The sequence below is a fragment of the Dipodomys spectabilis genome, unplaced genomic scaffold, assembly GCF_019054845.1.
Source record: "Dipodomys spectabilis isolate Male_0828 unplaced genomic scaffold, ASM1905484v1 ptg000239l, whole genome shotgun sequence".
NCBI classification, from domain to species: Eukaryota; Metazoa; Chordata; class Mammalia; order Rodentia; family Heteromyidae; genus Dipodomys; species Dipodomys spectabilis.
In genome coordinates, this window is record NW_024870916.1 from 4,464,612 (window position 1) to 4,477,602 (window position 12,991).

The 12,991-nt window shown below is 40.5% G+C and overlaps 1 non-coding gene across 1 annotated transcript; it reads right to left on the reverse strand.

Annotated features, from left to right (window-relative positions):
• Positions 1–6,767: 6,767 nt before the first annotated feature.
• LOC122124556 lies at positions 6,768–6,930 on the reverse strand. Its single transcript, XR_006150600.1, has one exon. It is a non-coding gene; the product is annotated as a U1 spliceosomal RNA (small nuclear RNA).
• Between the last annotated feature and the right edge of the window lie 6,061 nt (positions 6,931–12,991).

Sequence of the window (12,991 nt, forward strand, 5' to 3'; positions counted from 1 at the left end):
AAGAAATCCTACATATACACCTGAAGAAATGTAAGTCAGCCTTACAGTAGAGCTATCTGCACACACATTTTTTACAGCATGATTCAAAATAATCACATTCCAGAATCAGCCACCACAAGCAGAAAAGTGTGTAAAACTGTTATCTCCAATTAACAATTAAAAAATCTAGGAGTAGAGCTGTGGACAAAGTGGCAGAGTACCAGCCTTGATGGAAGGAAGCCAATCAAGAGATTAATGTCCTAGTGGTTAAAGCCTCAGGACTGGCAAACACACACACACACACACACACACACACACACACATACACACACACACACACACATAAACACACACACACACACACAAAACCAATGCTTCCTATATTTTTTAGCCAAGTTTCTTATTCCCCTAAGATTCATACATCTATGACACAGCTAAATATAATGGGAAAGTGATATTTATAACGATAAACTTCTACTGAAGAACCCAAATTTATTTTCTTTTTTTTTATTGTAAAGATACTATACAGAGGGTTACAGTTACATGAGTGAGGGAATGAGTACACTTCCTCTTGAACATTGTTATCCCCTCCATTGTTTTCCCCCTACCATCCCCTCCCTCCCTACCTTCCACAAGATTCTTTTTTTTTTTATTGAGATTAAGTGATTACATAATTTCCGGAATTTCACAGTATTGTGGAATAATCATGTTCATTTAAAGTCACAAGTTCATTCTAACTTTCCTGGAGCAAATTGTCTATCGCAGTCTGTAACATATAACGGTGTTCACATGTTATATATCATATTTGTGATCAGCAGCATGGGGATATTTAGTAGTGGTTCAACCAGATGAGTGGGAGTTCTTTGTTTCTTAAGTCCTGTTAGTTTTGTCATATCACATAACATTTTGGATTTAGCATCCACTTATCAGGGAGACCATGTACCGTTTGTCTCTTCGTTCTTGGCTTACCTCGCTCACATGATTCCTTCTAGTTCCATCCCTTTCCCCGCAAATGCCATTATTTTGTCATTTCTAATGGCTGCATAATATTCCATTGTGTATAGATACCACAATTTTTGGATCCATTTATCTGTGGTGGGGCATCTGGGTTGTTTCCATATCCTAGCTATTGTGAACAGTGCTGCAATAAACATGGAGGTGCACGTGTCCTTGTATATTGGTTCCTCTTGTTCAGGGTAAATGCCTAAAAGTGGTATGACTGGGTCGTAAGAGAGGTCAATCTTTAGCTTTCTAAGGACCCTCTAGACTGCTTTCCAAAGTGGTTGTATAAGTGTACATTCCCACCAGCAGTGTAATAGGGTTCCTCTTTCTCCACATCCCCTCCAGCATTTGTCGTTGGCTGATTTGTGGATGTGGGACATTCTGACTGGGGTAAGGTGGTATCTCAGGGTTGTCTTTATTTGCATTTCCTTCACCACCAGGGATGATGAACATTTCCTCATGTGTTTCTTTGCCATTTTTATTTCTTCATTTGAGAAGTCCCTCTTTAGTTCCCTTGCCCATTTAGTAATTGGTTTGTTAGGTTTGGGAGGGATTAGTTTCTTGAGCTCCCTGTATATACAGGATGTTAACCCCTTGTCTGATATATTGCTGGTAAATATTTTTTCCCAATTCATTGGTTGTCTTTCTAGCTTAGTTGCGATAGATTTAGCTGTGCAGAAGATTTTTATTTTAAGGTAGTCCCATTTGTCGAGTCTCTCTCCAACTTGTTGTGACCCTGGGACTTTGTTCAGGAAGTTCCTTCCTGTGCCTATTAGTTCAAGTGTCTCTCCTACTCTGTCCTGAAGTAGTTTCAGAGATTCAGGTTTAATGTTAAGGTCTTTAATCCATTTTGAGTTGATGTTGGTGCATGGTGATAGGCTGGGGTCCACTTTTAGCCAAGTTTATTTTCTTGCTTTGTTTTGTTTTTGTGGTCATTGGACTTGAACTCATGGCCTGAGTGTTGTCCCTGTGCATTTTCGCTCAAGGTTGGTGCTCTACCACTTAGCTACAGTGCCACTTCCAGGTTTGTGGTAGTTTGTTGGAGATAAAGAGTCTCAAGGACTCTGTCCTCCACACACTGATTTCTAACTGCAATCCTCAGATTTCACATTCCTGAATTGGTAGGATTAGAGGCCTGGTCCACCAATGCCGGGCTAGCACCTCAGTATTTTCACCACTGCTCATTGGAAGATTTCAATTCTTTTTCCTCCAGAACACTTGCCAAGCACAGTTCTCTCTGTATGGCAAACAAGCAAATACTGAGGCACCCTACACCTGTAAATCCTAGCTACTGAAAAGTCTGAGATATGAGGGTAGTGGCTCAAGGCCAGCCCAGTAAGGAAAATCTGGGAGACTTTTACTCCCAATTAACCACAAAAAAATGCCATATGTTAAGTTGTGGCTCAAGAAGTAGAGCTCTACCTTGACCAAATACCTCAGGGATAGACCTCAGGCCCTGAGTTCAAGGCCCAAGACCAGTGCACATGCACACACACACAACTTAATAACAACGTTCTCAAACCTAGCAAGGTGCCATCCTAATCCCTTAATGTCATGCTTTGTTATGATAACTGGAAAAGTCTAACCTCTGGCATGGGCTGCAGTCCATGCTGGTAAACAGCATCTGAAAATAGTAATTGGCTCACAGCCAGTCAGACCAACCCAGATGGGAAGCAGGAGTGACGTGGTGCAGGCACATGGCCCCTACTCCTCTATTCACCTAAACTGGAATCAGTGAGGTGATACAGGCAAGCAGTCCCCACTCACCCAGACCGGATGCCAGAGTGAGGAGCCAAGGGCACCAAGCCCAGACTTATCCAACCAGGAAGCAGTAATGAGGTGATGCAGGGACATGGCTCCTACCCACCCACACCAGAGGCAGTGGTGAGGTGACACAGGCACCACGGCTTCTACTCCCCAACTCACACAGACCAGAAGCAGGAGTGAGATGACACATGCACGCGCCCCCCACTCATCTAGAGTGGAAGCAGGAGAGAGTGAAATGGGCATGCAGCCCACACTCACCCAGACCAGAAGTGGGAGTGAGGTGGTGCAGGCACACGGCTCCTACCCACCCAGACCAGAAGCAGGAGTGAGGTGACAGGGGCACAGGGACCCCCTTACCTTCCCCCAAACTGGAAACAGGAGTGAGGTGACACAGCATGCGGCCCCTACTTATCTAGCCAGGAAGCAGAAGTGAGTTGATGGTCTCATGCTACACCAGAGGCATGATCCTAGCATTCCGGGCAGCCCCCTTCTCTCCTGGCCTTTGTGAAGGGCTGCTAGGTTCCATGATGCACTCCGGAGGTCAAGGGGCTGGAGCCAAGGTTGCTGCTGCCCTCCCTCAACTGTTACTGCACCTGTTGCAGCTATGGTAGCAAATTTAATAAGTTCTAATTCACAGACCATATACTATGAACTATTAGTGTCTTCAGGTGCCATGTTCCACTTGCTAGTCACTTAATTTTATAGTTGCCAATGTCTTAAGTGTTCACTGACTTGTAAATATGCTGGAATGGAAATCCTAATATCACTGATGTCTTTTAATTTCTAGGAATGATGATTTTGAAATGACCCTTTCTGAAGAGAAGAGGAGGGAACATAGACCCAACTGTTGAAGTGTGTCTTTGGGTGACACTATTGGCCCAAGAATGAGTCAACACATCTGGTATCCAGTTGTTTTGGTGTTAGTCTTTGCGTCATGTTTTCTGTTTGGCCTTGGAGAGTCTTAGGCTTCTCTTTGTAGACACAGAAGATGGGAAAGTAATTGCCAAGGCTTATATATTCAGGAGCCATTTACTTTCTGCCCTTCTGAAATGGCATCTCACTACATAGCCAAAATGGCCTTGAACTTATACTGCTTCTGCTTCAGCCTCCCAAGTGATGGAACTACAGGCTTACCATACCATGCCCAGCTATCTCTCATGGACCATTTGAAATAGAAAAATCATGACATGTGTGCTATATCTACTAAGAGACTTGTGCAAAGATCAAATAATATACAACCCAGTTGTTAAGAATATAGACTCATATTAAACTGAATTTCAAATTCAATTTTGGTTTCTTACCTGCTTTTGGTTAAAGAGGTAGACACTATATCACTGAGCTTTATTCACTTGTACAGAAATGTGAATGGTGCCAGGGACAGGTGGCTCATGCCTATAATCTTACTTAGGAGGCTTAGATGTAAGGCTTGTGTTTCGGCAGAAAAGTCCCCATTAGGACAAGAGCCAAACTGATGAGCCAGATACTCTTCTGAAAAATGGTTTAATATGGTAGATTGTTTCCCACATGTCAGTTTGTCATTCTGCTTCTAGTCAGAAAATTTATAAGGTTCAGAGAACGATTCAAGCTCTCTGTTAAACCATACTGTAGCCATTTTGATTTTTATTAAAGGAATAATGAATTTAAACATTGGTAGCTCATGCCTATAATCCTTGCTCCTTAGGAGGCTGAGATCTGAGGAACATGATTTCAGGCCAGCCCAAGCAGGAAAGTCCATGAGACTTGTCTCCAATTAAGCAGTGATAAACCCAGAAGAAGAAGTATGGCTTAATAGAGTATTATTCCTAAAGAAAAATCTCTATTTAAGCTGCCCTAAAACTTCAGGTCATATGTTGGGACATTGCCACCTACAATGCTGCTGGACCCTGCCTTTCTTTGGTGTGTTTGCCTAGAGCCTGGCTTTCACTCCTGTGGATATAGGCTGTTTAGCCCTCAACCTTGGGGGTGGCATGATCCGTGTATGGAATATACTGCCCAGACAAACAAATATGATGTAAGCAATGACTGACAAGGTGTTAAGTCCAAAGTTACAATGGTAAGGATGTATTCTGTTTAGCTTTTTTCTTTAGTTAATTGCTTTTTTGTTGTTGTAAAGATACTATACAGAGGGTTACAGTTACATGAGTGAGGTAATGGGTACACTTCCTCTTGAACATTGTTACCCCCTCCATAGTTTTCCCCCTACCATCCCCTCCCTCCCTCCCTTCCCCAAGGTTCTTTTTTTTTTATTGTGATTAAGTGATTACATAATTTCCAGAATTTCACAGTATTGTGGAATAATGATGCTCATTTAAAGTCACAAGTTCATTCTAACTTTCCTGGAGCAAATTGTCTATCACAGTCTGTAACATATAAAGGTGTAGTTAATTGCTTTTTAAAGTTTATACGCTTATTTAATGTACTCTAGGAAATCAAAAGTTAATATTTGGGATTTTTGGTGCAATTTGCAATTAGGCAAGTAAGAGCACCCATTGTCCCCAAATTCAACATTTAAAATTATTAAAACTTTGTTCAGATGTTTTAGTCATCAGAAATTTGAGCCAGGGATGTAATGCTTGCTGCTGGGTCTTCACTGATACAGAGAGGATTATGATTTGATGTTAGCCCAGGAAAAACATTAAAAATATTGGATCTCAATCAACATCTGAACCCAATGCATTGTGCTTCTTAGGTAAAAAGAAGGATTGTCGTCCATACCGGCCTGATCACAGACATAAAACCCTACCACAAAAATGGCTAAGCCAAGCCGGGCGCAGGTGGCACATGCCTGTAATCTTAGCTACACAGGCTCAAACAGTAGAGCCCTTGCCTTGAGCTGAAGAGCTCTGGGACAACACCCAGGCACAGAGTTCAAGTCACATAACCAACAAAAGAAAAATGAGGGCTGGGAAGGTAGCTCAGTGGTAGAGCGCTTTTCTTGCATGCCTGAGGGCCTGGGTTCGATTCCTCAGCACCACATAAGTAAAAAGAAAAAAGCCGGAAGTGGCGATGTGGTTCAAGTGGTAGAATGCTAGCCTTGAGCTGAAGAGCTGAAGGACAGTGCCCAGGCCCAAAGTTCAGGCCCCATGACTGGACCGCCCTCCAAAAAGAAAGAAAGAAAGAAAAATGACTAAAGCCAAAAAAAGCACATGTATGGATCATCTAGTAGAGTACCTACCTAAAATGCATGAGGCCCTGAGTTTAAGTTCTAGGATAGAAAGGGGGAAAGGATGTGAAGGAATAGAAGGAAGAAAAGAAGGAAGGGAGGAGTTATTCTGTATATTGTACTTGCTTAGCTATTTCATTAAGGTGGCTTCTCATTCCTTTTTCTTTTCTTTTTTTTTTTTTGGTCGGTTGTGGGGCTTGAACTCAGTTTCTGGATCCTGTCCTTGATCTTTTTGCTCTAGGCTAGTGTCCTACCGCTTTGAGTTACATTGTAACTTATGGTTTTCAGTGGTTAATTGGAAATAAGAATCTCATAGATTTTCCTTCCTAGGCTCGTGTTGAACCTTGATCCTCAGATTTCAGCCTTCTGACTCGCTAGAATTACAGGTATGAGCCATTGGCTCTGGTTACTCATTTGTTTTCTTTCTATTTGTAAGTCATGGGACTTGAACTCTGGGTGCTGTCCCTGAGCTCTTCAGCTCAAGTGAAGTGCTCTACCACTTGCGCCAGAGCTCACTTCTGGTTTTCTGGTGGTTAATTGAAGATAAGAATCTCATGAGCTTTCCTACCTGTGCTGGCTTTGAACTGCAATCCTCAGATCTCAGCCTCTTGAGTAGTTAGGATTACATGTGTAAGCCACCTGCACCCAACTTCCTCATTTATTTTCTCATGGTGAGTTGTAGCTGATTTCTCTACTCCTTGTAGTTCCTAGAAACTACAAAGTAAGCCTAGAGGTACCTCATCCTTTACAGTATCCTTAGGACCAAGTGACTGCTGAGTGCAGGAAAGGAGACGAGGGCAGTATAAAATACAATGCTATTTATCTATCTATCCATCCATCTACCTATCTATCTATCCAGAAAAGAGCACTAACACAGTCCCCCACTACGACAAATTATGCAGTCGAATTTCCCACATTTGGGTAAATCGCGGTGTCAGCACATCTGGAGTGCAATAGATAAGCCTTGCCCTGGGAAAACCACCTTCGTGATCATGGTATCTCCCCTGCCAGGTAAGTGACAATGATGACTTGGTATTTAAAAAACTAACAAATACATGAGAGTAGTTCACATTTGTAATCCTAGCTACTCAGAATGCTGAAATCTGAGGATTAAGCTTTAAATACTAGATAAATTTTGCTGAAGTTTGCTTAAAGCTCCTTTGGTGTTTTAAATTGTAGGTTTATTTATTTTTTTGTTTTACTGTTTCTTACTGTGACTACCAAAAAGATGAGTGACTTCCGTTGCTTGTATTCCTGGATTACTTTGGAGGTGCTCTAAGACTTCATTAGAGGCCAGACTTGTTCTACTCAGTTGAGTAGCCAGCCACAAAGCTGTAAGTGACAATTCTTACAGTAAGCAAAATTGCATAAAATTAAAAATTCAGACACACAGTTACACTAGCCATATTTCAAATAAAAATAGAATTCAAATTTCAGTGAATGTTAGTAAAGTTTTAATGCATTCATTCTATCTGTGTCCTCTGTCACACTGCCACAGAAGAATGTAATACTTAAGGCATATCATGTGGCTCTCAAGGCCTGGACGTACTTTGTTCCTTTACAGAAAATGTTTGCCTGACCATGTACCCTAATGAATATCATTTATTATGCAGAGCTACCCTCTTTTCTATATGCAGTTATTTCTCCCTCTCCTTTTCTCCCTCCCTCTCTCTTCCCTCACCCAATCTCTCCCTTTCCTTGTTTTAGGGATCAAAACTCATGCATGGTAAGCTGCTAAGCTGAATCCCAGCCTTGTGTATGATTTTGTGTTTGGTGAGTGGCTACTTTTTCAGGGCTTGAACTTCGGCCCTGGACACTATCTCAACTCCTCTTTCTTTCTTTCATTTTGTCAGTCATGGGGCCTGAACACTGAAATCTGGGCCTGGTCACTGTCCTTCAGCTCTTTAGATGAAGAATAGTGCTTTACCATTTGACCCACAGCACCACTTCTGGCTTTTTCCTACTTATGTGGTGATGAGTAATCAAACTCAGGGCCTCACGCATGCAAGACAATCACTCTACCCCTAAGCAACCTTCCCAGCCCTCATTCTATTTTAAAAATAAAGAAAATTCAAAACATGCCTTTTATGAATCCTCATCCAATTTATTAAAACATATTGTATGTTCTTTAAGCTGTTTTTAAAATGTTTTAGTGTAAAAATATTGTACAGAAGTTTTACAGTTACTTGAGTAAAGTAGTGAGTACAATTCCTAGCGAGCGTTGTCACCACCTCCTTTCTTTTCCCCAAACATCCCTTCCCTTCCCAACTTCCCAACACCTCCCACCCCCCACCAATGTTGTAAAGTTTGTTTACAACACAGTATTTTGTACATCTTATTGTTACAATGGGTTAAACTGTATCCTTATTTAAATATCTTGTTATGTATATACAAGACGCAGGTCACCAGAAACAAATACAGTGAAAACAGGAGTAATACCCTGGAGGAAGAACATACCAGAGCAACAAAAAAAAATCACATAGTACATTATAAATATGTTAAAAACAATAGCAAGGAAGAAAAAAGCACTGGAACTCAGGTATTGGGGTTTATTTCACTTAACATCATCCTATATGGTCATATGTACATAGCTTTTGATCTTTCCTTCTTGTCTAGACATATAGTAGTTATTGCAAAAAAGGGAAACTATAGGACCTACGTTTTTTGGGGTCTGGCCTACTTCACTTAATATAATATTTTCCAAGTCTTTCTATTTCCTAACAAGTGGGGTGAGGTAATTCTGATGGAGGCATAGAATTCTATTATATATATATATATATATATAATATATATATACACACACACACACATATATGTATATATATATGTATACATATATGTATATATATATGTATACATATATGTATATATATACATATATGTGTGTGTGTGTATATGTATGTATGTATACATATATATACATATATAAATATATCACATTTTCTTGATCCATTCATCTACTGAGGGCCATCTGGGTTGGTTCCATATCTTAGCTATGGTAAATAATGCTGCAATAAACAGTTGTGCTGGTAGCTTTAATATAGCCTTGTTTGTGATCATTTGGGTAAATGCCCAAAAGTGGGATTGTTGGGTCATAGGGAAGCTCTATGTCGAGTCTTTTGAAGACTATCCATACTGCTTTCCAAAGTGGATGAACAAGTTTACACTCCCACCAACAGTGCAGTAAGGTTCCTTTTTGACCACATCCCCTCCAGCATCTGTTATTATTAGAGTTCTTGATTATAGCCATTTTAACTGGGATGAGGTGGAATCTCAACATTGTCTTGATTTGCATTTCTTTTATGGCTAGAGAAGTTGAGGATTCCTTCATGTGTCTATTGGCCATTCTTAGTTCCTCTTCAGAGACCTTTCTCTTAAAGTCTTTAGCCCACTTATTTATGGGGCAGTTGTTTCTTTGAAGATTTGTTCTTGGGGAATTTAAGTTTTTGAGTTCTAAATATATTTTAGATATGAGACCCTTGTCCATTGTATGGCTAGTGAAGATCTTCTCCCAGTACTTGGGCTTTCTATTGATCTTGCTAGCTATGTCCTTTGCCATGCAGAAGCTCTGCAGTTTCATGCAATGCCATTTGTCCAACCTTTCTATGATTTTATGTGTTTCTGGGTCTTTATTAAGAAACTTTCAGCATGTGCCAAGGAACCTAGAGGTTCTCCTCTTCCTTCCTGTATTGTTTTCAGGCTATCTGCTTTGACTCCAAGGTCTTTGATCCATTTGGAGTTGATTCTGTTGCAGGGTGCTATATAAGGATCTAGTTTTAGTTTTCTACAGGTGTGAAACATAGTACATGTTTTATAAGTCTTTGTCCATCTCTCTAGAGCCCTCCACAAGTTTATATGTATTTGTAGCTTGGGAAGGGAAATAAGATTTAAATCAGGACAGTAGGAGGCTATGGTTTATGAGGCTCATTTGAAAACCTTTTGGAAGGAATATTGGCTTTTTCTATCTGATGTCCTACAGATGACAATCTTGGTACAGGTATTGAGTAGACTGTCATAGGATAGGAAGCTTGTAATGATTTCTCCTGACTTTCCCAAGGGGACAAGGAAGGTGAAGTAGCCATGGGCATGAATCTGTAGGGGTATTGAAATTTATTTGTATTGACTGTATTTCTAATTACTGATGCCACAGGCCAGTTGGTGAAAGGTTTTTTTTCTTTCATACTTTAGTTATAACTAGTTATTTTTCATTTTTTAAATTTTATTTTATTGTAAAGAGTCTATAGAGGGGCTAGAGTTACATAAATAAGGCAATGAGTACATTTCTGGTCAAGCATTGTTACCCCTTCCCTTGTTTTTCTTCCATTATCCCTTACCTCCTCCACCTCCCGCAATCTTCCCCTCCCGACCCGAAGTTGTAAAGTTCATTTCCAACATACTGTCTTATGGCTATCATTGTTGCAACAGGTCATCCTGTGTCCTTGTTTTAGCGTTTTTTATTTCCCTTCCCCTCCCAAAATTAGAAAAATATATATACAAGATGCAGGGTATGAAAGTCAAGTACAGTGACAAAAGGGAATATACCATAGGGGGAATAATATACAAAGAAAACCAAACACTTACATAACATATCTAAAACAACAACAACAACAAATGAGCCCCAAGATATAGTAATTTGTTTTTATAGGATATTTAGTCTAAAACTCCCTAGACATCTTAAGTTTGGACTATTTCTTTTTTCTGCCAGTCCTGTGGCTTGAACTTAGGGCATTCTACCGTTTGAGCACCAGAGCAACACTTTGAGCTTTTTCTGAGTAGTATATCTTATATACAGTGTCATAACTTTCCAGCCTAGGAAGGTTTCAAATAATGATCCTTAGTTCTCAGCTTCCTGAGTAGGCGTACAAGTATGAGCCACCAGCACCTGGCTTGAATAATCCCATAGTTTTAACTACAGCTGTTTTCATATCCCCTACCAACAATGCTTTCTGATACTTTTTAAAGTTATCTCTAAATAGCTTAGGAAGGAGTTGTTTGATCATTGTTTAATCATTTTTTTCACTTTCATCTGTATATACTAGTTGCACAAACTGAGAGGTTTGATGGAGTTACTTCCACACACTCATATGATATACCTGCTCACATTCATCCTGACTTCCCAGTGCCCATCCTGACTTCCCAGTGCCCAGCCCTTGAATTCAAGGCCCAGAGCCACTGTGCACATGCAAACATTCACAAAGACACACACAAACACACACACACACACACACACACACACACACAGCAGAGCAATTACCAAAGGTTATACTGTGGATCAGGAACTGCAAGGAAAAAAGGGAAGGTAGGTTGTCTTTTCCCAGTTTCTCTGTCTTCCTCCATTCTCTGCTTTTCCTCAGAACAACTCAAGCCCTCCACACTTCACTTCTGTTTGTTTTGAACACCCTGAGCCTGGCTTCCAATATGCCATTCATAGGGAGCTGCCCTTGCCTGGATAGATGGTCCTCAAAGTAAGCAGAGTGTCTCAGGTTATATTTTATTTTTCCATTTGGAGTGTGAATGCAGGCCCCGAGACCATAAGCAGCATCTTGAAGTGTATGGACAGCTGTATTGAGCAACAAGACTCACCTCAGAAAACAAGCAGAGGAAGTGGGATGCAAAATACACAACCTGAATCAATAGATATAGGTTACTGAGAGTCAATTTCCACATTAATGGAGTGAATACAAGGGTGAGTCCATTTGAAGAGAGGTCTCCAACAATTTTATGGGACTCCATGGACAAGCCTGGCAGGAAGACACGTGCGTGTGTGTGTGTGTGTGTGTGTGTGTGTGCCTGAAGGCTGGGCAGGGGCTCAGGCTCAGGCTGAGTGCAGCCTGCCCTTATGCCTTTTTTGCTTCCCTACCACTTCATCCACAGCTCCACTTCTGGCTTTTTTGGTAGTTGATTGGAGATGAGATTCTGACGGACTCTCCTACCAAGGCAGGCTTCGACTGTGATATTCAAATCCCAGCCTCATGAGTAGCTAGTATTAAAGAAGTGAGGCACTGGAACCTGTCAGGAATACTCTTAAATACCAGAGCTATTCTTAGGGAGACAGGAAACACCTCAGTCCAAAAGATGGTGTTGTTTTCATGTTTTAAAAGAAAAAATGCACTCAATACTAAAGTATGAAGTAATATTGAAGGAAAAAAGACAGCAAATATTTATAAATCTGGGGTTGTGAAAGCCCATTGGACATAAGTCTTTCATATAGGAATCAAAATAATATCTAAGTGGCAACATTGAGACTCACCCATGTGGTCACGTGAACTGGTTAAAGACCTATTCTCACACTGACATACCTTCAAAAGTCTGGGATTCTTCTCTGTGGAAGATGTTTCCCAGTCACACTTGTAAGTCTCTTAGTTCTGTTTTTCACACTTCTCATCCTCATTCTTTGTATTCACCAAGTATCTTCTCCATTGCTACTCCAGAAGATGCTTTCAATGTCACTGTAAGGATTCATCTAGTAAGAGAAACATGTTTGAAGAACTTTAATACTTATATTAATAATATCATTACTAATAAAGAGTAATATTCAAGAACTACTTTAAGATAAATAAAACATGATTTGGAACACTTATGTAGGTTGAATATTAAATCTGATAACACACGTATATTCCTAGGCCATTACAAATCTGTAGGTACTGCAATCTTACAATACATATGTTTTTAGAAAGAAAAAGTGTTGATAATATAAGCAACCCAGTAGTTGTTGAATAATACAAATACAGTGAAGACTTCTGTTGAGCTAGTACACACTGTTTCTTGCTCTGAAAGCATCACCTATCTGTTCTGAGAGCCAGTCAGGCTTAAGTAGGACACATGCTTCCAGATGAGAGACCTGCCTGGCATTCACTGCCTAAGTCCATTCAGGCCCACAGCCCTATAGGCAATATAGAACAACCTTCAGAAGAGTCGTCCTGTCTTTAAATCTCAAGCTTCTAATCCTAACTCATCAGCAGACTGATGTCTGAGATTGTACTTCAAAGTCACCCTGGGCAGCAAAGTCTGGAAGACTCTTATCTCCAATTAACCACAAAAAACCCACAGTGGGAGAGATAAACTTAGAGCAAGGGAAGG